General features: G+C 39.9%; 1 long non-coding RNA gene across 5 annotated transcripts in view; it reads right to left on the bottom strand.

Moving 5' to 3' along the window:
- LOC309870168 overlaps positions 1 to 25903 on the bottom strand; it is a 106125-nt gene that overhangs the window by 75031 nt on the left and 5191 nt on the right. The window contains exons 3-6 of one of the 5 annotated variants that reach the window (XR_014314527.1): positions 14496 to 14636; positions 13726 to 13821; positions 12455 to 12575; positions 11481 to 11623 (exon numbers count right to left, since the gene is read on the bottom strand). This is a non-coding gene — a long non-coding RNA (uncharacterized lncRNA). Of the gene's footprint in view, positions 1 to 11056; positions 11385 to 11480; positions 11624 to 12454; positions 12576 to 13725; positions 13822 to 14495; positions 14637 to 25903 lie in introns of those variants that run through there. The other 4 variants (XR_014314525.1, XR_014314524.1, XR_014314526.1 and 1 more) reach the window with 4 other exon arrangements.

Below are 25903 nucleotides of genomic sequence, written 5' to 3'. Positions count from 1 at the left end.
TAGAATAGTAGGTCTCAACCTTCAACCCAGCAGAATTACCTGGGAACTACTAAACAATTAACATGACCAGACTCCACCACAAACCAATTGTGTCATTCTCTGGGTACAAACAAACATCAATATTTGCCTTTGCCCTTGATGATTCTGAAAAAGGACAACTACCTCCGTGTTGACTTCAAACTCCCTAATTAAGTTTTTCCTTCCAGCTTATCTTCCAACTCAGGCAAATGACCCAATGCGCAAAGTGTCCTCTGATGGCCATCAAAGCTACCACCTTAAGCAGTAAGAACTGCCCTGAGCCAGCAAGACCCATGTGGACTGACCCCAGGACAGTGATGGATTTGGCTTTTACCGCCCACCTGCATGTACCCACACATTTCCCTTATATAAACCTGGAAGTGTCCTCGGCACTTTGGAGACCATCTTTGAGATGCTAATCCACTGCCTTCCTGGTGTTGGCCTCACTGGAATAAATCTCTTTCTTGCTTCACTACCACCTGCTTCTCTGCCTTTGGATTTTGCCAGAGGCAAGTGATGGAACCTGGTCTGTTTGGGAACACGCCCCCCCCACCCCCACCCCTGCCCGGAGCCAGGTACTCCTGCACCCCTGCGTCCCAGCTACAATTCTAATGTTCTGGGGTTAAGAACCACTGAATCAGACCTACAATCAAGTTTGATCTGAATTAGCCAATAAAACATTATAGTTACAATTTCAAACTGTTAAAGATCCTAAAAAATCGCCATCTAGTTACAGAAGAATACAAGCTGAAGATTTAAGGAATGCTTTCACCTTAATATAAGGTCTGTATTGGAAATAAATGTGGTTATTCTCTCCACATTTTATGTTTACTTCCTTATAAAGCCCAGCAGTCCTGCGAGTGGAAAGAAATGAGTAACACCTATTAGGAGACCTTTCACGTTCAACCACTTTCTTATCTGCTAGAATAGGAGTGAGTTCTCAGCCTCTCAGCTTGTTTTCCGAGTTTACACAATAATAAAATACACACAATGACCCCTCTTACTCTTCCTTACCAGCTGATTATTTAATACTGATTAGCTTTGAAATGCAAATAGCCCTATCAAATAGCAAGCTACTCGCCCTTGCCGGGACTAAAGCCGTATTAGAGTGAAAGCTAAAACCATTTTAGGCAGACAATATAGTCTGGCCAAAGGCTCCTCAGAGATCTCCAATTTTTTCAGGATTATATTCAGGATATGAAATTCTTTGTACTGGCTAACACATAATATTTTCTCCTAAATGCATTAACCCTTTGCTGACCATTAGCTGAACTTTCAAAGCAAACCTAATGCTTTCAGTATTTGTGTTTACATAAAAAATGACGAGAGAATTTGTACAGAAGAATCTTATCTAGGTATTACGTTAGGACCACCACTTGTTTGTCCTAAACAGAGAGGAAAACTTTAAAGCTGCCCTCTACCTTTGAGATTACCTAATTCACCCTGTTCAGCTTACAGATAAGCGCTAAGGGCTAGCCTGCCTTTACTAGGTCGGTATTTGGGCAGGAGGAAACAGGGTTGGGTTGCTCAATGGTAAATTCCTGGTGGGGTGGAAACTGAGCTGGCACGGGCAGGCGGGTGTCAAACCAGTTGGAGTCCCTGGCCTGAAATTCAAGGCTCCAAAGGAAGAATGAGAGGCTGAGCAGGGCCTAAAATAGGATATCAAGACTACAGCTGATTTCTCAAAGCAGCAGGAAGGAATGAGGCTGTTGCCTGGTCTCTGGGCGGCACGCGAAGAGCCCTTGACTGTCCCCACCCTGCCCCCCACAGAGTCAGGTGCTCAGGTCAGACTGGGCATTCCTCTGTGGCTACCGGTGCCAAGAAACCAGATTAACATCTCAGTGGGATAGCTTAGAAATGACCTAGGCTTGCGGTAGAAATGCAATGCCTGCCACGCATTAGGGAAGCCCCATTACGGTCCTTTCTCCTTAAAAATACCTACTATCATAGCCTCTAGCCTGGTGGTTGCCAGGGTCTGCGGGGAGGAGAGAATGGGGAGTTACTGTTTAACCGGTGCAGTTTCGGTTGGGAAAGATGAATAAGGTACAAACAGATGATAGTAATGGTTGCATGAGGGGCGCCTGGGTGGCTCAGTGGGTTAAAGCCTCTGCCTTTGGCTCAGGTCGTGATCCAGGGTCCTGGGATCGAGCCCCACATCAGGCTCTCTGCTTAGCAGGGAGCCTGCTTCCCCCTCTCTCTCTGCCTGCCTCTCTGTCTACTTGTGATCTCTGTCTGTCAAATAAATAAATAAAATCTTAAAAAAAAAAAAGTAATGGTTGCATGACACTCTGACGGTACTTGCTGCCACCGAACTGTGCACATAAAAAATGGTTAAAATGGTAAATATTATCTATATTTTACCACAATAATAAAAAAAAACCTGCCATTAGTTCTTCACTCACCAGCATGTACTTTTGAATAAATTTCTTATTGTTTATTTAATTTAAAAACCTCCAAGAAATTCAGGAATTCTATGTTTGAGGAAATCATTGGCAGACTGAAAATCACTTGATATAGAGAGTCAAATCGCTGAGAAAAATCTATTTTTTTTTTTTTACATTTTGTCAGAAGCAGTTGGTAAACAAAGAACAAAAGAAATGTAAATTTCAGAGAGCTAAAGTGTTCTCACAACCCTGAATAAAAATATTAGTTCCTAACATTACTTCCCCCACCCTTTCCCAAAAAGATTTTTAAAAATAAGTAAATAAATAGCAAGGAACTGTCTTGTAAGTATTCAAAACTTGCAAAAGAAGGGGGGGAGGGCTACTTTTTTGTATTTCTTGCTGGGTGTCATTTAATTGTCATTTTACAGCCAAGGAAACTGAGGATTAGAGAGGTTAAGTATTTTGCCCAAAGTCACACAGTTAGGAAGAACAAGGTCCAGGCTAGAATCTAAAGCAATCAAACTCCAACTCCTCACTGTTACCAATTGGTTCTTCACATGCAGATGTATGTCTTGCTTCAAGCTATGTGATAATCATAAATAATGCAGTAGGGATTCGGGCAAGGCAACTGACATTGAGTAATGCCCCAGACAACTGAACTAAATTGCTTCTGAATAGTGGGAGAGTCCTCATGAAGCACTCCATCTGGAACCTCCCTCTAAAAGCAGGCCATGAATAAAACCCTCCCACCACAGCAGTGGAAGCAAAGGAAACCAAGTGCAGAGAGCAAGAGACTCCTACTACGTACACAGAGCTGGCTGGAGCAAATAGAAACAAGTATCAAGAACAATCAGCACGTCCTGGGTGTAAACTGAGTGTTTCAGCTTGAACCTTGAACAGCTGTACACAGACAGCATTTATACAGTTTCTATTTCCTGCCCCCAGCCCCGTTCCAGGAAGTTCCCAGCCTGGCGTGAAACTATGATACAACCCAGGGTGAAGACTGGTATGAGAGTTTCAAAAGGACCAGCAGGTGGATGAGAGCCAGATAGAGCAAGTAGAGAGCTGCTTATCTTACTTTCAGCTAAAGGCTTTTCCAACACCCTACTGCAGAAGGGTTGAGTCAACCCTTTGTGACTAGACATAGTCTAATAACTTCATTCCGCATATATTTACATTTAGGTGAGCCAGGCTTCGGGTAGAACTATGGGCAACAGCAGCCATAAATTTATATTTCCCCAGATCTGCTTTTATTTCTTTGGGAAGTCCAGTTTTCTCATATCCTCCAGAATTCGTCTAAGGGGAACGGGAGACTATTCTTCCATAAGCAACTTGGTCAAGTTCTTGGGACCCTGTTTCTCCTCTCCTTCTCCACTTTACTGCCCGTATTAGACAGGACTCTGGTCACTCCCCATCTGCTGAATGGCAGCAGTGATGCCGGTGTTTGCTGAAGGTGCTGTCATTGCTACTGAGTGTGCAGCTGAGGGCCCGACATCTGGATGAAGAAGACAACATTTTGCTTTGCCCGATCTATGAAGTCAGAGGGCCTGGCTTCAAATTCAACTCTGCCACTTATCAGGCATATTAATATGAATGGGTGTCTGTGCATTTAACAAATGGGAATTTTAACAGCCCTTACCTGATTGAATTGTGATGTGATGCACATAAAGCCTTTAGTTAACATTACTGAGTGCTTATTAGAAACTCAGTCTGTTCAGGCTGCTGCTCTAACAGAACATCATCGATGGGGTGGCTTATAAACAACACAAAATTACTTCTCACAGTTCTTGGGGCTGGGAAGCCCAAGATCAAGGTGCTGGCAGATTCAGGATCTAGTGAGAGCCTGTTTCCTGCTTCATAGAATGCCATCCTCTCACTGTGCCCTCGCGAGCTGGAAAGGGCAAGCGAGCTCTCTGGGGTCTCTTTTAGAAAGGCATTAGTCCTATTTCGTGAGAGGCTCTGCTCTGATGATCTAATCTCCTCCAAAACGACCCACTTTCCTGTACCATCACGTTGGGGTTTAGGATGTCAACAAAGGAATTTTGAGAGGACAGAAGCATTCAGTCTATAGCTTGAGCTAAACAAGGTACTAAGATTGTTTTTACTGGTAAGAAGCAAGGGGAAAATGCTGCTTTCTGCACTCCATACAGTAAGTAGCTCTGCCCCCTTTTTACCTTCATCTTGAAGAAGAGAACCCAAAAATGAAAGAAAAGTTTTATTCAAAGATCTGATTTAAAAAATATCCCTGAACTGAAACAAAAACTGAATCTCCAAGAAAAAGAAAAAAATCACCTCTAAGAAAATCCGATATAGAACATTCAACTCCCAAACTAAAGAGCTTCAAAAATAAAGATTTTTTTCTAGCCATCTAGGTTTTCTAGGTAAACTACTAGCAAGGGAAGGAATTCAGGCTGCTTTCTAACTTCTCTATGGTAATACTCAACACCAGAAGGAAAAGAACAGTATTAGCCAGCTTCCAAGATGATCTTGCATGATCCCCATCTCCTGGTGTGCAAACTCTTGTGTAGTCCACTCTCTCACCTTAGCAGGGTTGGACTGTGTGACCAATAGAATTCTGCAGAGTTAGTGGTATGTCACTTCGAAGATTGGGTTATAAAAAGGCACTATGGCTTCAGTCCTGGTTGTACTCTCACCTTCTCTTGGGTAGCGCATTCTGGGGTAGGTTATGCAAAAGGTGAAGGCACGGAGGAACTGATGTCGAGTGCTACCAGTCAGGGAACAACCATATGAGAGAGCCATCTTGGAAGTAGATGTAGGGCCTGTGAACCCTTGAGATGACACAGCTTGAACATATTATCAGGAGCCATAACGACCCAGCCAAGCCACTCTCGGATTCCTGACACTCAGAGACTGCACACCACAACAAAGGTGTGTTGTAAATAGCTCAAATTTTGAGTGACTTGTTACACAGCCATAGATCATTAAAACAATCCCCAAAAAGAGAAGTAAAGTGTGACCCAAGAATAATCGATTCAGAGAAGACAGTATTCAAAAATAGAAGTAACAGAGCGGGGCCTGGCTGGCTTAATCCGTGGAGCAGGCGACCCTTGATCTCGGGGTTGTGAGTTTGAGCCCCACTTGGGTATAGAGATTACTGAAAAATAAAGTCTTAAAATTTTTTTGAATTAAAAACAAGGAACAAAGTAACAGGTAGATATTGTTGTAAGTCAAAAACATTAGGCAACACAACACCCGTTAAAACAACTACTTGGTAAGAAAAGTTAGCCAATTATGAGACTGAAGCAAGGAGCTCAGAAACAAGAGAAACTGGTGAAGAAAATGACAGTGAGAACTGGCTCTGTTAAAATGGAGAAATGACACTAAGTCACTATGGAAATTTTGCTAGACTGGACAATAAACGTTAAAAATCATGAAATGTATAACTATGATAATAATAGCCTAAATAAACAACACTGGGAGGATTCACAGGAGTGCTAAGGTTTTTGATCTTCTCTGAGCAAGATGCTAATTACTGTCAGCTAAAATATAAAGATTTTATTAAAAAAATAAGCACAATTTCAACCTCGTTATATTTTTCGTAAGTCCTTTTCACAAGTCTTTTAAAAATATTACTTCTCTAAGTACCTGGCTGGCTCAGTTGGTTAAGTGTCTGCCTTCAGCTCAGCTCCTGATCCCAGGGTCCTGCGATTGAGCCCCTGCTCCAGCTTCCTGCTCAGTGGGGAGCCTGCTTCTCCCTCTCCCTCTGCCCAGCTTGTGCTCTTTCTCTTGCTCCATCTCAAATCAATAAACAAAATCTTAAAAAAGAAAAATATTATCTCTTGTTGTGAAGAGCTATGTCCTGATGCCCAATTTCAACAATTCCTTTAGTTTCACTTGTTTCGTTTTTTTATATTGCATACCTGAAGTAAATGCTGCTTAGAAATGGGACTTAACATTATCTCTCTTCTTTCGCTGAAAAACATCGTACTAGTTCACCTACTGTGAACTTCTGGTTCAGGACAGAAGTTGCAGGGCCAACTTCTCCCAGTCCTGCTTCCCCTTTTGACTGAGGGTCAAGCCAGAGTCTAGCTCCCACAGTCTCATTTCAGGGGCCCCGCTGCATCACTGGCACCTGGGCCTCAGATGGTACTACCCAGTCCAAATCTATGAATCTACCTGAAACCATCCTTGGGTACAAAACTTGGGGGCAAGGATTAGGGCAATTTGTCTCCCTTTTCGGAAGACCTCTGGGCTCCTGATGTAAATGTTTTCCTTCTACTTCTCAGTTCAAGAGCCGGCTTTAAACTAAATGCCTCTTTTTACCTTTCTCCTATAGTCAGTCCATGCCTTCTAGGATACACAAGGTATAATGATCTGTTCAAAGATGGTCTTCCATCTTTATCCATACAAAAACAGAATGGCAACATCTTTTGCATAAAAAGAGGAAAAGAAATATTCATGTAATCCTCCCATGGCATAAATTTGACAGATTGTCCTATTAGACAAATCAATAAAACCTTATATTTATATACTTGTAATTCAGCGGAATGCAGTCAAACACTTTAAACAGCGCTGAGAATTATCATAGTAATGTGATACGCTAGCAATCTAATACATTTTAACTAGTGGTGTTTCTGGAGAATATGTATCTCTATTGTTTGTCAAGAGTATTCCCTTGGTAGTTTAATAGTGGTAATTCTTGATTAATCCTGGTGTTACATGTTGAACCCTTGTCATAATGTCACCACAGAAAGGCAACCATAATGTGTACATCTTTCCAGAGGAGGATAAAATTTCTTCATGCTTTTAAAACTTCTAAATTATTATTATTTTTTAAGATTTTATTTATTCATTTGCGAGAAAGAGAGCACAAGCAAGGGGAGAGGCAGAGGGAGAGGAAGAAGCAGACTCTCTGCGGAGCTGGGAGCCTGACATGGGGCTCCGATCCCAGGATCTGGAAATCATGACCTGATCGAAGGCAGACGCTTAACTATCTGAGCCACCCAGGTGCCCCATCTTCACACTTTTAGGGAAGATAAAATGAGTCTGTATTTTTATTTCTTTTATATGCAGATAGCATACGTAAAGAGGACATTTTTACTGCTTAGGATACAGACTCTATGCAATCACACTGTAGAAAACTTTAAAAAAAACCTTTATTATTTTTATTACCTCTATTTTGTCTGATTAGAGAATATTCACTACAGAAAACTTGGAATATATAGAAAAGCATAAAGAGAAAAACTAATAACCCATACTTCTTCAGCCAGATTTAAGCCTGTTCACATTTTTTTAAGTTTACTTATTTATTTTTTTAGTAATCTCTACACCCATCATGGAGCTTGAACTTATGACCCCAAAATCAGAAGTTGCAGGCTTTTCTGACTGAGCCAACCAGGCACCCCAAACCTGTTAATATTTTAATGTAAGATCTATCAGTATTTTTAAAAAATATAAGTATATACCATTTATTTCAAAACCTGAATTCTTTGCACACATTTAATTTTATATTTTGATGTCTTCACATACCATACTGTAATTTTTTTCATCCTATTCAGTATTCTTCTGTGATGTTTTTTAATGGCTGGAAGAACCTATACTCTGTTTAACCAAACTCCTATTTCAGATATTTTAAGTTATCTTTTGTGTTTTACTATTATTTACTTCAAGCAATTTCTAGAAGTAGAATTTTATGGCAAAAGTATCTAGGGGCACCTGGGTGGCTCAGTGGGTTAAAGCCTCTGCCTTTAGCTCAGTTCATGATCCCAGTGTCCTAGGATCAAGCCCCGCATTGGGCTCTCTGCTCAGCGGGGAGCCTGCTTCCTCCTCTCTCTCTGCCTGCCTCTCTGCCTACTTGTGATCCATCTGTCAAATAAATAAACAAAATCTTAAAAAAAAAGAAAGTGTCTATACATGCTGCAGCCTCATGGTACCTACCTACTGCAAACTGCACACAGCCACTGTCCCTTCCCCTACCCCACAGTAACACTAAACTTCACTCGTGCACTCACTAGAAATGTATGCAAAGGCCTATTTCCAGCACCTTTTTATCATGGGGTGTGACGTTTTTAGTATAGCCATTTTCTTTAATTCCCAGTGAAGGATATTTTTTTCCCCTCATATTGCATTGCCTCCTGTATACTTTATTTTATAACTAGGGTATTCAAATTCCTTAAAGATTTTTTCTTTGAAAACAATTAAATATTAAGGTAATTAGCCTTGTCATGTATTTGCAAACATTCTTCCAGTTTATCATTTTCCCTTTTAATTCTGTTTGACATATTTTGACATACAGAAGTTTTAAATTATTTATGTTGTCAATCTTATCAATCATTTCCCTTATGCTTTCTTCCTTTGCTTTTATGTAATTACACAGGAGTGTTCACTCAGTGAAAATTCATCCAGCATACTTATGATTTGCATACTTTTTTGTATGCATATTTCAATAAAATTTATCAAAAATAAGTCAAAAGTAAAGGTCTTTGAATTGGATTAAATTTCTAGCCCCTAAATATGTATAGGCACATGTACACACACATACACACACATATATATTCCTTTAGTTATTTTATTCATTTTTAAAAATTCTTTAATCCATTTGGGTATGTTGTTATAAGTGAACAAAATATATTATTCCAAACTGTCAGCTAGTTTTAGCAAAATAATGTTCCTCTGACTATGGATAGATTAATACCTTTTGCCCCCCCAAAACTCAGCATCAACATTTGCAAAATGAGTAAGATGGACTGAGCTCTTTGCTTCTCTCTGTGTCTACCTCTGATGAAGTTATATAAATGTTAAATAATAATCAATAGTGATTTAAAGCCATTAAGGGGGGAGAACACTGAATCTAAATATACCAACCGGGCACTTCATCTAACAAGTCCGGGCAGACATGAATAAACAACCTATTAATGGCAACTGTGTTCATACAAGCAAAGTTCAACATATTAAAAAAAAAAAATAAAGATGATGAAAATGAAGTACAAAAGCTGTTTCTTCCAGACTTGTAAATAGTCTGGAGAAGAAATTACCAGAAGCAGCAAATCTAGCCATATCCAGAGCTGAGCGCCCTCTTCCACCTTCTGTAATGGGAGATCCATTTGGCCCCATTGTTCCTGCACATCCATATAACCCTCCATCACCTCCTGATATTGATCTTGGAAGCTTTACAGACATTGACCTAGTTAGGTACAGACTCAAAATTGAATTACCATTTTCATGTTCATAAAAGTCAATTATCATTTGCCCCTGAGCTCTTCAGGAATTGACACATTCAGTGAGTAAATTTTGCTATTGAAGAATTTTTCTTTTTTTAAGGATTTTAATACCAGAAACTGGACCTAATTGGGTTAGCATAGTAACAAACAAAAGGTAATTCTATTCATTATTACTGAATCACCATTCTTTCAAATGGTTCTCATAGTCTCCTCTTTGGAGAAGCATATGTTGCCATCTCCTAGCCTAGCAACTATATTCTAGAATCTTTAGCTCTTGCCGTCACTGTCATGACCCCCTACTGCCAACTAGAGTAGGAAATTCGTGGAGGCACCCATGTTTCCTCACGATTATGAGGACCACCACCCACCACAGTAACCTGAGGTACTCTCTTAATTCTTTGGTCTTTAGAACATAGGGTTTCATGAAATCAGAATATATCCCCTGTGATTCAACATCCAAGTGCTCCTGGAATTCTGGATATTAATGTTCATTAAAGGCTCATAACAGCTATTAACATTATTGACAAGAAAACCCATGTGCATTGCTAAGGGCAGGGGTCAGTAATGAGTCGTACTTTGTACTTACTATCAGGCACAGACTGCCATTATCAATTAATATTTGTTTTCTGTCTCTTTAATCTCAGGACATTTGCCTGGGGCACCTGGGTGGCTCAGTTGGTTAAGCCCCAACTCCTGATTTCAGTTCAGGTCATGATCTCAAGGTCATGAGACTGAGCCCCATGTCCTGGCTCTGTGCTCAGCAAGGAGTGAACTTGAGATTCACTCCCTTTGTCACTCCTCCTGCTTGAGCTCTCTTTCTCAAATAAATAAAATAATCTTCAAAAAAAATTCTAGGGGTGCCTGGGTGGCTCAGTGGGTTAAAGACTCTGCCTTCAGCTCAGTCATGATCCCAGGGACCTGGGATTGAGCCCCACCTCGGGCTCTCTGCTAAGCGGGGAGCCTGCTTCCCCACCCCCACCCCCACCACCTGCCTCTCTGCCTACTTGTGATCTCTGTCTGTCAAATAAATAAATAAAATCTTAAAAAAAAATTCTAGTATGCCTGGTTTGTACATCTGCTTGTACCTCATTTTGAGTAAAAGAAGTCAGGAGTGAAAAAATGAAAACTGCCTTCCACCTTAATACTGACTATTCAAACACAGTCATGCCATTTTGACTGTGTTACACTCCAGATATCTTATAATGAATTTTATTTTCTACTAAATCAAGGCCTGATTTACTCCAAGGCTAAATCTTCTCCAGGAGCACAGAAACCTGTCTTCTTGCCTGAAAACTATAATGGCATCTATCACACATTCATTAGAAAAAAAGAGAGTATTGAAAATCTATTAATTTTTGAAGAGGTAATACATTCATATAGCATGACTTTTGAAAGACATAAAAGGATATAGAGTAAAAACTTAGTTTTCCTCCTATTTTCTCTTAGCCACCCAAAAATCCTCCTCAGAAGGAATAACTATTATTGGGTTTTTTATTTATCTTTCCAGGAATAATGATCATATGCATACACACATATATTTCACACAAATGGTGGTATATGCTAGATACAGTTTTATATCTTTTCTTCAATTAACAAAATATCCTTGATACAGTTATTTAATGAAGAACAAAATATTAGGGCAACCTGAGTGGCTCAGTCAGTTAAGTGTCTGCCTTCGGCTCAGGTCATGATCTCAGGGTCCTGGGACTGAGCCTCCCATGGGGCTCTCTGCTCAGCAGGGAACCTGCTTCCCCCTCTCTCACTCCCCCTGCTTGTGCTCCCTCTATTGCTATGCCTCTCTCTGTCAAATAAATAAATAGAATATAAATAAATAAATAGAATATAAATAAACAAATAAAACTGTGATTGCTAAAATCCACATGTAGAAAGCACCTACCAAAATTAAGCAGACCCAAAGGAGTTGACTCATGCTGTGGTCATCTGAACCTCCGGATTCAGTTATGGGGCAGAACTAAGGACAGGCAAGTGAGGCACTCATCTCAGGAACAAAATTTAAAGAGATGTGAAAAAAAGAAAAACCTGTCATTTAAAAAAAAAAAAGTATTTTAAAACACATTTTTTAAAAATCAAAATTAATATAAAAAAACCCATGATCAAAAAAAATATTGACTTTTAAAATAAAAATAGGATCCTGCTGTGCACTTACATCACCTACCTCACTTGCCCCCCTTTAATCCCAGCTCTGAGACACCTTGGTTATGAGAGCAGATAAATTCTATAAATTTTTTCTTTTCCCATCCAGGTAAATTTTAGGTCTGTCATTTCCAACCGAGAGAGCTCTATCTACTACACTACTTCACAACATCATCACAGCAGTGCATGATTTAATGCATGTATAGCACTTAGCAAGAACTTGATGCACATGTAAATATTGGTTGTTTAGGCTGCTGTTATTCTCACTGAAATGTCACCACCCCTCCCCTACAACTTTGAAATATTCCAAACTCCCACACAAATTTTTGCAGGTATCTTCAAAATTATAAAAACAGTCCTATCTCCATGAGTCCCGGGGAACAACCCCAGGTGTTGGGCTCTGAATCCCCCACAACATGGGTTCCCAGGTCAAGCTGCCCACTAGCTGCTCCCGGCAGATGATCAAGTATGGCAGGGAAACAAAGGCAGGCTCGTTCGTCACTAGTGACTTTGGCTTGAGGACTCCTCATTGGAGTCCTTGCCTGAAACATTTAGAACTGCTCTGCAGTCTAAGCCTCTCCCCAGCCTCCACTCCTTCCTTTCCTCTCTCCTTCACAGGTGTCAGAAGGGTGTTGTCACCTGAAGCTCTCTCAGCAACTCTATTCCCTCTCTCTCCATTTATCCCCAAAGGCATTTCCCCCAGGAAATTTCATGTACTTCTAATCCTGTCTTGACATCGGCTTCTTGAAGGACCTGAACTAGCACAGGTCATAATCATCTTTTCGTTCCTGTGCGCACTTCTCTCCCAAAATGACTCAGACCATGTAGAACTACCAGCCTGTTAAAAAAAAAAATACAGACACAGAGAGACAGACAGACACACACACAGAACCCAAGACCAAAACTTCTTGGGCAGCAAGTTAGTCTTACAGACTTGGCAGTATTCCTTAGGGGAAGCTGGGCTGTGGTGAAAATCACCAGAACCACAAGCCTGGCCAATAGGCAAGAAGCTCAATCATGGACAACAGTTTCTCCTTTTCACACACCTCCCCACTTTTTTTGGGGGGGGCATCATTTATTTATTTAAATTACTTAAGAAATAGAAATGATCCCAGTATTTTCTTGCTTTATTTTCTGAAACACCTATATTCTTGCCACTCCAAAATTGGAGTTTTGGGCACAAAAACCACAGTTCTCCTTCCCCACTATTCCCCACTATTCCCAGTGATTCAGGCAACCACATAAGAACCATGTAAATCAAAGATGTTGCCACCACATACTCTCTTTCGAATTAATAGGTCCTCTTGGAAAATAAACAAAGGAAAATAATTCTCGGGCCTTTACTAGTTGCTTTATGATACCTACATTGACCAGCTTCTGTTTAAGAGAGAGGCTCTGTCTCGGTAACAGACCAGACTGCTGCCTGTCTTGACCCATAACATGGGCAAGAACCAAAAACTTTCACACTACATTCCCACCAGGGAGTTACCAGGCATTTTTTGAGACATAACTCAGTCATAAGAGCTATCCGGTGACTCTAATCCACCACAATGAGAGAAAGTATTCAGGTCAAAATATAGAAGGTCAATGCCATGCCAGATATCTTGATAAGCCAAAACCAGTAAGCCAAAAAGCCTCCTTCTCAAAGCGGAGCAGGCATGGGGGACTATGATGTTTTTTTGATATTGCTTTTGTTCCAAGGTCATGATGACATCATGGTAATTATGGCTACTGTTTCAATACTGGTTAATTTTCCTAGCTATTGTCAATCTCTCCCACAACCATTAACACTCCTGCGCTAGAAATTGATAACAGTTACTGCTTCTGGAGGAATTTGAGATGACTGGCAGGCCATAAGGAAAAAATATATATATATATATATATTTATATCCTTTACTTAAACTGAAACCATACAATCGCATTACCCACTCAACAAACAAACAAAATATAAAATAAAACAGACTGTTTTGAATTTTAGATGGCCTTACCAGAATCAAATCAAAGTTTGTAATTCACCTAATTAGGGAAGATACTTCTCTTAGGCTGTTCAAGCTGCTATAACAAAAATACCACAGATTGGGTGTCTGAAACAACAAACATTTCTCACAGTTCTGAAGACTGGAAAATCCAGGAAACAGGTACTGGCAAATTCAGTTCCTGGCAAGGAACTGCTTCATGGATAGTCTTCTTCCCACTGTGTTTTCCACATGGTGGAAGACGCTAAGGAACTATAGGATGGGGTGCTTTGGTAGAACTCTAGAGTGTCTTTTACGAAGGCACTAGTTCTGTTCATGATGGCTCAACCCTCATGACCTATTATTTCCCAAGGGCCCACCACCAAATACCATCACATCAGGAGTTAGGATTCAACATAAGAAATTTGAATGTCACATTCAATCTCCAGCGATACTATTCTTCACAACACTTTTACAATGATTTAGTTATATCACCTGCCCCAAGAACACCTGGACTTCTCTCCTTCACATCCCTGAACCCTAATAATGTCACCCATTCCTCCATCAAGAACATGGTATTTCAATACAACTATGGAATCTCTTTCATAATACTTTCTTCCACAAGGCTGTCTAAGACTGGTAACTCCCTAACTGGCCTCGACCAACCTGTACTCATTTTCCAGCAAAATGGGACAAGGTCAAAATTTCCCATAGATCTCGAAAGACAGTGGCTCTTTGGCACTTCAGGTGTTAACTTTAAATTCTAATAAATTGAATACAAAATCATATATATGTGCACTTACTGTTTTCTCTAGTGTGAGAATCTATAACTTTAATCATATTGTCCATGTAGTTAGTAGATAACCAAAAAAACTTGGGAACCATGTAGCAGATGTTTTGATGCCAGGCATAGATTTACTCAGCATTTACTCTTCCCATATTTCCTGTGGGGAAAAAATCAGTGACTGAGTGATGATCCTGTCTGAGGGCCTTCCCAATGGCATGAGCGTGCTGGACCCCTGAAGGACAGATGGAGAATGCTGGGGAGTTAATACCCCAGGCACAGCCTCCAGCCAACAACGGGATGGGAGTTGGTAAATAAACACCCAGCTCCTTATCCTCAGATGGGAGAACTCAAAGACTTAATCTGTATAATCTACCAGGATCTCCCACTGGGATTGATCCATTGGATCATTCTGCTCATCAACATACCTTCTGTTGGCTTTTTTCCATGGTTGTCTCACTTCCCTATTTCCTCACTTGTGTTTCCTGAAATCATATTCTAAATAAAAACTTGCACTCACATCTGTACCTCAGGGTCAGCCCAACTCAAACCACTACTCTACTGGTCCAATATAGATCATCCATTCTGGCTATCACTTGGTTCATCTATACTCTAACCAACCAATAAAATCAGAATGCTTGCTAAATGGGTCAAGTTCTATATTCCTCTTTGGAAACCAGCTATGTTTCACTGATTCCCCCCGTAATGATTACATTAGACCCTCGTCAACAAAAAACATCCTGGAATGCAAGGATTTCACTAGACAAGGAAAAGCTTTATTGCCATGCAGCTTGCAAACCAGGGGAAGGACAACCTTCAGCTGCAAACTGAAAGTACACTCAAAAGGGGAAGGATTAGGCTCAGGGTTAAATGGGCAAAAATTGCAAGTTCTGTGCCCTTTATGACTTAAGTCCCAAACTGCAAGTATCATGAATGGAGTAATGAGGATAGAGTTCATTATTCCTGGTAGCACTTTCAGGATGTGGCAGGCGTTTGAGAGCATGACAGGATGTGTTGCAGAGGTCTTTTTGCAAATTTTGCTGAATTTTGTGCAAGCTTGCCACCTTAGGTTGTGCTGACTAGTTTTGTTCCACATGGTCATTCAACCTGTTTAAAAATTTTGTCTGTCCGTTGTATTGTCTAATTATTGGGGTCTTTTGTTCTAACCTGACTTTGTATTTAACCTCATTACATTCCATATCGCACTAGAGGTAGCTGATGGAGAAAATACAATATTCTTCCTAAAATCTTAGGCTTCTGTGTCTAGCACCACACCACATATGATCATCTCAACAGATGCAGAAAAAGCATTTGACAAAATTCAACACCCTTTCATGATAAAAACTCTCCACAAAACTGGGGATAGAAGGAAACATCCTCATCTGATAAAGAACATCTATGAAAAACTCAGAGTTAACATATTTAATGGTAAGACATATTTAATGTTTTAACATATTTAATGGTAAGAGACTGATTATTTTCCCCCTAGCCATCAGAAACAAGAGAATTATTTCCACTCACGAATTCTGTTGTAGTAGAGGTTCTAGCCATGAAAATTAGAGAAGAAAAAGGAATAGTACCTAGATTGTAAAGTAAGCAGTGAAACTATCTCTTTTTCCAGATGACATGATCTTGTATATATGAAATCCCAAGGAATCCACTAAACAAACAAACAAAAGACAGCAACTACTACAACTAATAAATGAGTTCAACAATGTTGCAGAATATAAAACCAACATACAAAAATCAGTTGTATTTCTATATCCTAGCATCTTTGACCTTTGGACAATATTTCTGAGCCACTGGTTCCTCAATCAGAAAATGAAATTAAGAAATCAATTCTATTTATAACAACATCAAATATAATAAATTTAACAAAGAAATTTAACACTTTTATCACCCTGAGAACTATAAACATTGTAGAAAGAAATGAAAGACCTAAATAAATGGAAGGACACCCCATGTTTATGGGCCAAAAGACTTAATAATAAGATGGCAACATTTCCCAAATTGATTTACAGTTTCAATGTAATCCTTGTCAGAATTCCAGCTAGTTTTTTAGAAGAAAATGAGAAGCTGAATTTTTAAAATGCATAAGGAAATGCAAGGAACCTAGAATATCCAACCTAATCTTGAATAAAAGAACAAAGTTAGAAGACTCAGACTTCCTGATTTCAAAATTTATTAGAGCTATAGTATATAAGATAATATGATACTGGCACAGATATGCCTTTATTAGAAAAAAATGTAAAAAGATAGACTTATAGATCAATGGATTCAAAAAGAGCCCAGAAATAAACCTTTACATTTTATGGTCAATTGATTTATTTTTATTTTTTCAAGATTTTATTTATTTATTTGACAGAGAGAGAGCGCGAGCGCACAAGCAGGGGGAGCAGCAGAAGGAGAGGGAGGAGCAGACTCCCAGCTGAGCAAGGAGCCTGACATGGGGCTTGATCCCAGGACCCTGGCGTCAAGACCTGAGCTGAAGGCAGACAACTGACTGAGCCACCCAGGCACCCACGGTCAATTGCTTTTCAACAAGGTGCCAAAAAAATTATATGAGGCATAAATGGTGTTAACACACTGGATATCCATATGCAAAAGAATGAGGTTGGCTCATAAACCTAAGTGAAAGAGTTAAATCTTAAAACCCTTAGAAGAAAACGTAGGAGTAAATCTTAACGAGCTTGGATTAGGCTTGGATTAGGCATCGGCTTCTAAAACACAGCACCATAAACACAGGGAGAAAAGAAAATCCTCAGCAGCCCTTTGGGGCCTGAGGGGAAAATGAAAAGGGTGTGAAAAGGAGCTGACCTAGGACACCAGGAGGCCAAATGTTTATTTCCTCATGCTGTTGGAGATTATAACCTACTTTAGTTTATTCGTTTTTCAACTTGAATTGAGACCCTTTTTCTTGCTGCCTTTACTGGGTTCTCCACCTTGATAGAGTAACTGGAATCTTAGTACCCCTCGAAGAAGGTAGCCCCTGGAATCTGCAGGCATGTCTTTGGGCAGATGGTTTTTTGCAGTTCTGCAGACCAAACCTAATTACCCATTTTGAATTGTCATCTGAGTTTCTATTTGAGTTGCCAATGTTTGTCCATTTGATTCTTCTCCTGTCCATTAAGCAATTTTAGTGCATGAAAGAGCATCTAAAAGAATGTCAGGAAACCAGCAGCCGTTTGTTGAGAGCCATATGGGATATCCTGGCACTAGTCACCAGAAGTCCATTTCTTTCCTTAATCAAGCAAGTAGGAAATATATACTATTATAATAAAAAACTCAAAAAAGATATGGCCTACCACATCTGCAGAACAGTCTGCAAAATTCCTATCATGTTACTAGAGGCCAACATACATACTGAATGCAATTCTACTTGGTCAAGAAGGAATATACTTAATCTCTATCAGAAATTACAGAAAACTAAAATACCGTGAATTGGAGCTAATAGTTTTTGAATAAATAATTATTAAATCAAATATGTTTAAACATTCTTTCCTCAGTTTTCTTTTTTAAAAAAATTTCTTAAAAGATTTTATTTATGATTAGAGAGAGGGAGAGAAAGAGAGAGCACAGGCAGAGGCAGAGGGAGAAGCAGGCTCCCCACCGAGCAAGGAGCCCGATGTGGGACTCGATCCCAGGATGCTGGGATCATGACCTGAGCCGAAGGCAGCTGCTCAACCAACTGAGCCACCCAGGCGTCCCACTTTCCTCAGTTTTCTTAAGTTTCTACAAAGGGTCAAATTCCACCCTAACTCCCAGAGCTACATAGCATCTCTTGTCAAATGTGAGATTTGTCTGATTCAACAACATAACAGAAATTACTCTCCTTCCAGTGATACTCCCTATATTCCCCTCTTGTTTAGCAATAGCAACAGAAGGGAAATCAAATAAATCAATCAGCCAAAGTTTATTTTTTTTTTACATGCAATAAAGTGTTCGTAAAAGTGAAATCATAATGTTCAGTGACAAGAATGCTTTTTAATGTTGGAGCTTCTTCAATCTTTTAAGTGCTTTTGAATCAGGAATGAGTAACGGACTTTTTAAACATATAAAAGTAGGGGCAGGTAAGATTACCTTGATAGCAAGTAACCATCTACACAATAGTAAAATTCTTCCTCTATTGAAAATTTACAAGTTTCCCAGTCCTTTAGAGCTTGAGTTTTAAATTGGGATATGTTCGCACTACTAGCGATCTGAAATTAGAAACATCCAATGTACCTGTGAAAGGCTGTCCTAGACAGGGAGTCACCTGGTAGCCCAAAGAATACCCTTTCCTCGCCCACTGCCACTGCCCCCTGTGGACCCCCTCCGTTTCATCCTCCTTCTCTTCTTCACCACTGATTAGCAGAATGCATGGCTGATAAAGGTTCTGCTCCCCAATTTTTTTTAAAAGATGATTTCTTTACTTTTTAGGTTTTTTAAATGTTAATCTCTACTCTCAAGATTAAGAATCACACGTTCTGACTGAGCCAGCAAGTCACCCCTTCTGTTCCCCAATTTAAATGTGTGTATGGGGGAGTGGTTCTATACCATGAAACAATTCTCCAACACCAGCAGGTGTCCTACAATTCAACCGAATTCTGACTTGCTCTACCCAGAGACTGCATCAGATTCCATAGGTTGAGGGCTCAGTTCTACACTCCTCCCCCACCTTATCATCTATGCTCTGACCAACTAGCTATAGATTGGGGGCTCCAATAACTTTCTCCTTGGGCTTAATTTACTAGCATGGACCTCTGACACCAGGTATTGAGTCTAGGTTGTCATCTGTGCTTCTGACTGGACAGCTATAGACCAGAGGTTCCCACAACTCCCTCTTTGGGTTCGATTAATTTGCTAGAGCTGCTCACAGAACTCAGGAAACCCATGTATCCACTCGAGTAGGAGTATATTACAAAAGATATTAAAGGATAGAGATCAATAGGCAGATGAAGAGATACAGAGGGCGAGGGCACAAACAAAGGGGTCATTGTGGAACTAGGGGCCCGGCATGGTAGCCCATGGAAGCGTTCTGGTTAACCAACAAAGCAGCTCTCTGATCCTACCTTTTGGATTTTTATGAAGGTCATTACATAGGCATGACTGACTGAATCACTGGCCACTAGTGATTGAGTCAACACCCAGCTCCTCTCCCCTCCCCCAAAATCAGAGGGTGGAACTGAAAACTCAGGTTACTTCTCTTGGCAATCAATGAACCCCCCCAAAGTTAGGGAATTTCCAAAAATTATCTCATTAACAAACCTAGTGGTGATGGAAAGGGGTTGGTTTTGAATAACAAAACATCATTTCATCTTTATGGCTCTGTAGCATTTCCGTGAACCAAAAAGACCAAATATTCTAACAAACCTAGTGGTGATGGAAAGGGGTTGGTTTTGAATAACAAAACATCATTTCATCTTTATGGCTCTGTAGCATTTCCGTGAACCAAAAAGACCAAATATTCTAACAAACCTAGTGGTGATGGAAAGGGGTTGGTTATGAATAACAAAACATCATTTCATCTTTATGGCTCTGTAGCATTTCCGTGAACCAAAAAGACCAAATATTCTAACAAAAGAAGTTCCCATTGCTCTCATTGCTCTAGAAATTCCAAGAGTTTTGGCAGCTATGGGCCAGGAACTATACGTGAAGATCAAATATATATGAGAAATATTTCTCATATATATGAGGTTTTGCAACATATATATGAGAAATATTTCTCATATATATTTTGTCATTCACATGAACAAAATAAATATTTTTTAAAGCTTTTATTCACTTGACAGAGAGAGGGGGAGAGAGAGTATGCACAAGCAGGGAGAGCAGCAGGCAGGAGAGGGAGAAGCAGGGTTCCCAATACAATGTGGAGCTTGACCTTAGAACTGTGGGATCATGACCTGAGCTTAACTGCTTAACTGACTGAGCCATCTAGGTGCCCCTAAATTTGGTCATTTGGGAAATAAAGACATTTTATCTTTTTTTTTCCAAATGACCAAATACATATATATGTATATATGTATGTGTGTATATATATATATCACACATAAATCACAATGTCACAGCTGATACCTTCCCAAACTTATTAGTAAGGTTGCCAAAGTTATCTGGGATCTGTGGTCCAAGATTTCTTTCTTGTTGATTCAGCACATCTGCTACTCACTCACTCTTTCAACTCTAACCAGGGTCCTTTATTCCAATTTTCCATAGTATCTCCACCAGCATCTATCCATGCTAGATCACTGAATAATCTACCAATTCTCCCCTTCACTTCTTGGATACTCCCTTCTCCCTAAAACTATAAACAATATTAGTTCTGTACCCTAAATATATACAACTTGCCCTCCAACACTCTGTGCTCCATTGTTCCTGGGAAAATAAGGTTTGGCAAAGAAGTCTTGGCTCCCAATCTGTCTGATGGAGTGCAGAGCAAGCCTTGTGAAGACAAGTCCCTAAAGAAACATTCTTTTTTCTTTTTTTTAAAGATTTTATTTATTTATTTGAGAGAGAGACAGTGAGAGAGAGCATGAGCGAGAAGTCAGAGGGAGAAGCAGACTCCCAATGGAGCTGAGAGCCCGATGTGGGACTCGATCCTGGGACTCCAGGATCATGACCTGAGCCGAAGGCAGTCGTCCAACCAACTGAGCCACCCAGGCGTCCCCCTAAAGAAACATTCTTATGAAGGATATTTCATCATGTTGTCAGGAAGACCATAGGCTACAGGTGTTTGTCTGTTTCCTTGGGAAATACACATTTACAGCATGGCTGCTATGAGATTTGCAACTGATACAAAAAACAAACTAATTCCTCAAAGGAGTGTAATCTAGGTTCCCAAATCTGGCTCTCCAGCCAGGTCGTCTCTCTTTCTGGCATCTTCACTTGGATGTTCCCTAGGTGCCAAAAACCTAACATTTATACTCCACTAAACCTGCTTGTCCTCTATTCCCTATTTAGTTAAGAGCACCCTTATCCACTGATTGCCCAAACCTAGAAACCTGAGCTGGCTTTGTTTCCTGTTCTTCACAGCCCACATCTAACTGGGCTCAAATCCTCCTAGTCCTGTCTCTAAAATGTCGACTATTCCTTCACCACAACTGGAGTTCAGACCCCATCAGTTTTTATTGTAACTATGACAATAACTGTCATATCAATTGTCATGTCAATGATCTCCTCCCTTGTTTCTTTCTACTCTCTTCAAAGTACAAAGATCTAGCTTTGTACTGCCTCTAGAATTTCTTTCCAAAACAAAGACAGAACTATGAAAAGCCCTCTTTATTTTTTTTATTGTGTTATGTTAGTCAATATAAAATAAATACATATTTAGTTTTTGAAGCAGTGTTCCAAGATTCACTGTTTATGTACAACACCCAGTGCTCCTCGCAATACATCCCCTCCTTTATACCCACCACTGGCTCACCCATCCCCCCACCCCCTCCTCTCTAAAACCCTATTTCAGAGTCCACAGTCTCTCAGGGTTCATCTCCCCCCTCCAATTTCCCCGATTCACTTTCCCTTTCCTTCTCCTAATGTCCTCCATGTTATTCCTTATGTTCCACAAATAAGTGAAACCATATAATTGACTTTCTCTGTTTGACTTATTTCACTCAGCATAACCTCCTCCAGTCCTGTCCATGTTGATGCAAAAGTTGCGTATTCATCCTTTCTGATGGTTGAGTACTACTGAAAGGCCCTCTTTAAAACACAACAAAATAACAACAAACAACACATACACACACCCACCTCTTGGATCGCTCTTCCTGCTAAATCAGAAAAATCTAACTTCAAAAGAAGAGAGATTATTGCCTACTGGGTGTTACACTCAAGCAACTGGTTAGTACATTTCGGGCTTCTGCCAGCAGGAATTCCTCAAGTCTCACACGTGAGCACTTCTGTAAGGCCTGGGAAGAGACAACCTGAATACAGCTGTTCTTCTATCAGTCTTCATCCTCAGGTGTCCTTATAGTCAGCCCCTCCTGAGCACTCAGATTAACATGTGAAGATGACTGGAAGCCAAAGAGAAATAGAGAAGTCCATTTTCTCAAGTTCAGGTGGGGACTCTTGCTAAGAAAAAGTCCATGGGCTTTCTGTCTAATCTCAGACTTCCAAAGACCAAAGAAAAATTCTGTTTCAAATTGCGGTAGCTCCCCCTAATCACGTTTCTAATGAGCACCTGACTTTTCTCCATTTTCCTAATTGGGCTCTTGTCATCGTACTAGTTTAATAATTTTAGCTTGAATGAAGTTGTTGAGGCATTCTAAGTATTTTTCTATTCAAATACTAGAATAATAGTCTATTTTTTTAATTAAAGATTTCATTTATTTATTTGACAGAGAGAGAGACACAGGGAGAGAGGGAACACAAGCAGGGGGAGTGGGAGAGGGAGAAGCAGGCTTCCCATTGAGCAGGGAGCCCAATGTGGGGCTTGATCCCAGGACCCTGGAATCATGACCTGACCTGAAGGCAGATGCTTAATGACTGAGCTAGCCTCCAAGGTGCCCCTAAATATTAGAAAAATAGTTTAGAATGCCAATTATTTCCTTACTGATTATAATTCGAAACCAAAGTTTCAGGATCTGGGTTCAAATTCTGAAAGAACACTTCTCCTAAAATCTAAAGTAATTCAGTCACCAAACATATTTGAGCCCATATTTAGCACAAGCACTAAACTAAGTGTTGGGGCTAAAATAGTTCAGAAGAAACAGACATGTTCCCTGTGCTCATGGAGCCTACAGCTGCATGAGTGGGATAAGTATCAATCAATCACTCAAATAATTGACACATTTAAGTATACAATCTTAACTATGGCAGGTGCTCTAAAGGGGCGGTGCTTGGTACTTTGGGAAACTATTTTTCTGGAATTTCATTTAATCAGGGGGTCTTTTTAGGAGGAGACACTTAACTCTAAAATGGGAATGATGACTAGGAGTACTTGAATAGGTCAGATGTTCTGGTCACAGTGACAGTATCGCAGAGTGGCTACAGCTATGGGAGGGGTCTAGGAAGGGTAGGGATAAGGAGATGCACTTGAAGAAGGAAATAAGTTCTAAAATCTTCATAGTTGAGAAGTATTATCTCTAAAAAAAGGAAGTATTATCTTTATCATAAATACAACTGAAATCCTTGTAGAACTTACCTTTATGGGGATGGAATGTTAAGATCTAATCGAAGAAAGGGGGACTTACCTGAATTCTATGTCTGACTCCTGAAACACCTTGTTAACACGTTCATGCCTCCATGACTCTAGTTTCTTTATCTCAGTAATCAGTGTACCTCAAAGCATGTCATCTCAAGTTTTGTAGTGATATTTTAAGGAACAATGAGTCATAATTGCTGAGTTCTTTGAACTCCTTGGATGAAAGATGTTATATGGTCTATAAATGTAAAGCATTGCTATTATCTATCAGACAGAAAGCTGTCTCCAGCCAAAAAGAAACCAGCAAAATACAAAGTATGAGTCTCTGTCCACTTCTGTCAGAGTTAAATATAGAATCTGGGTATAAATTAAATAGGCTTAATGCTGGGTAAGCTCAGCATCTTTGATCTAAAATGCCCAGAGCATTGGGCAAACATTAAGTCATCTGTTCTCAAAATGCCCCATGTACATGTCATAAACGCCAGCCATTAGACTTCTTCCTAGGATTATGATAGAGTTCACAAAGTTTAATTTTCTTCCCAAAGGTCGCTAGCAAGGTTAGTGTAAAATCCCAGAAAGAGGATATAAGCTCCTGATTTATTCTGCCAGTCCTACTTATTTTTACCCAAACAAGCTAACAAACATAAACATGTCAAAGCCAAAATATAAACTACAGAACATGGAGATGAAGAAAGAGCTTAAATAAAACAAGCAACATATTTTTATTCTTAGGTAAATATTGTATCTCTTTCTTATCTTTAGTACAGGACAAATTTAGTACTTGGTGGATTGCTTTGGCATAGAAAAAGTAGAGAAAAGGGACTGAAAATGAAGACATTTTAAGGGACTTTCGGCAAGAGGTGAAAAGAGACAGGGGTGGGGCAGCTGAGTGGCTCAGTTGGTTAAGTGTCTGTCTTCAGCTCAGGTCATGATCCCAGGGGCCTGGGATCAAGTCCCGTATGGGGCTCCCTGCTCAGTGGGAAGCCTGCTTCTCCCTCTCCTCCCTCCGCGTGCTTTCCCTCTCTTACTCTCTCTTTCAAATAAATAAATAAAATCTTAAAAAAAAAAAAAAGCTTTAAAAAAATAGAGAGAGACAGGGATGAGAGGAAAATGTGTAAGTTCACCCTTTTCCTTCCCTTTCCCATTAAACCTTTACTATTATTGGTACAAAACAGCAAACAGGGGAATTGTGAGGGAGAGACAAGCAATGCTCAGATCCAGTTTATCTAGGGTCTTTTTTTTTTTAAATTTTATTTATTTATTTGACTGAGATCACAATTAGGCAGAGAGGCAGGAAGAGAGGGGGAAGCAGGCTCCCTGCTGAGCAGAGAACCCGATGTGGGGCTCGATCCCAGGACTCTGAGACCACGATGACCCGAGCGGAAGGCAGAGGCTTTAACCCGCTCAGCCACCCAGGCACCCCTATCCAGGGTCTTTAAAAATATTTTCATTTCTTTTTAAAATCAGATGAAATAATGCCACAATCCAGGCTGGATTAAATGTCTTTATACCAGCAGAGTTGTAAAAGATAATTTTATTTTTATTTTTTAAATTCTTTTTTATTTTAAGTTTTTATTTAAATTCTAGTTACTATATATGGTAAAATTGGTTTCAGGTGTAGAAAAGCCAATTTTAATGATCTTTTGTGGTGGGAGGGACCCACAAAAACAAAAATAAAAAAGTGCACCCAGGGCCCCTGATGGTCAGATTGTGGCCCTGGAAACTTGGATATTTTGAGGAAAACCTGCTGAGGAAATGCTTGACAAGGATTTGTTTACTCCACCCGGACAGCAGAGAATCCTGCAGAAGCAACTAAATAGAATGTTTTTCAAGTGATTCAACAAACTGACAGGAGAGAGCTAAATGAAAAACCCTGGGGGGCTATCAACACAGGGAGACGTGGTTTGATTTCTTCATATAGCCCGCCATCTATAGAGCACAGGAATGTTGTTTTATTTAAAAGGACTAATGAAGATTTGAGAATGATGAGCCTCCTCTGAGCATTTATAATGACTAGTATCCTCTCATGCTGGTTTCTGATCCGAATTTATATGAACTGTGTCATTTGGGAACTTAATCCCCCAAATTATTTTTAAAGTCTTCCTGTATTGGTAGTGCCCCTGGATCCTGGAAGAAGTTAATACAAACTTTCTTTCAAGGAAAATACTTAAAGGTCTCAAATACTTCACACAGAGAAAGTTCCACAAAATGCACTTGCCATTAAAAAATAATCATAAAACATGAAGAGGGAAACCTAATGTTAAGAACCTGTATAAACGGCAAAACAGAAAATATGAGGGGTGCCTGGGTGG

This window comes from Mustela nivalis (assembly GCF_964662115.1).
Source record: "Mustela nivalis genome assembly, chromosome: 1".
NCBI classification, from domain to species: domain Eukaryota; kingdom Metazoa; phylum Chordata; class Mammalia; order Carnivora; family Mustelidae; genus Mustela; species Mustela nivalis.
This window is presented reverse-complemented; position numbering and strand designations above follow the sequence as displayed.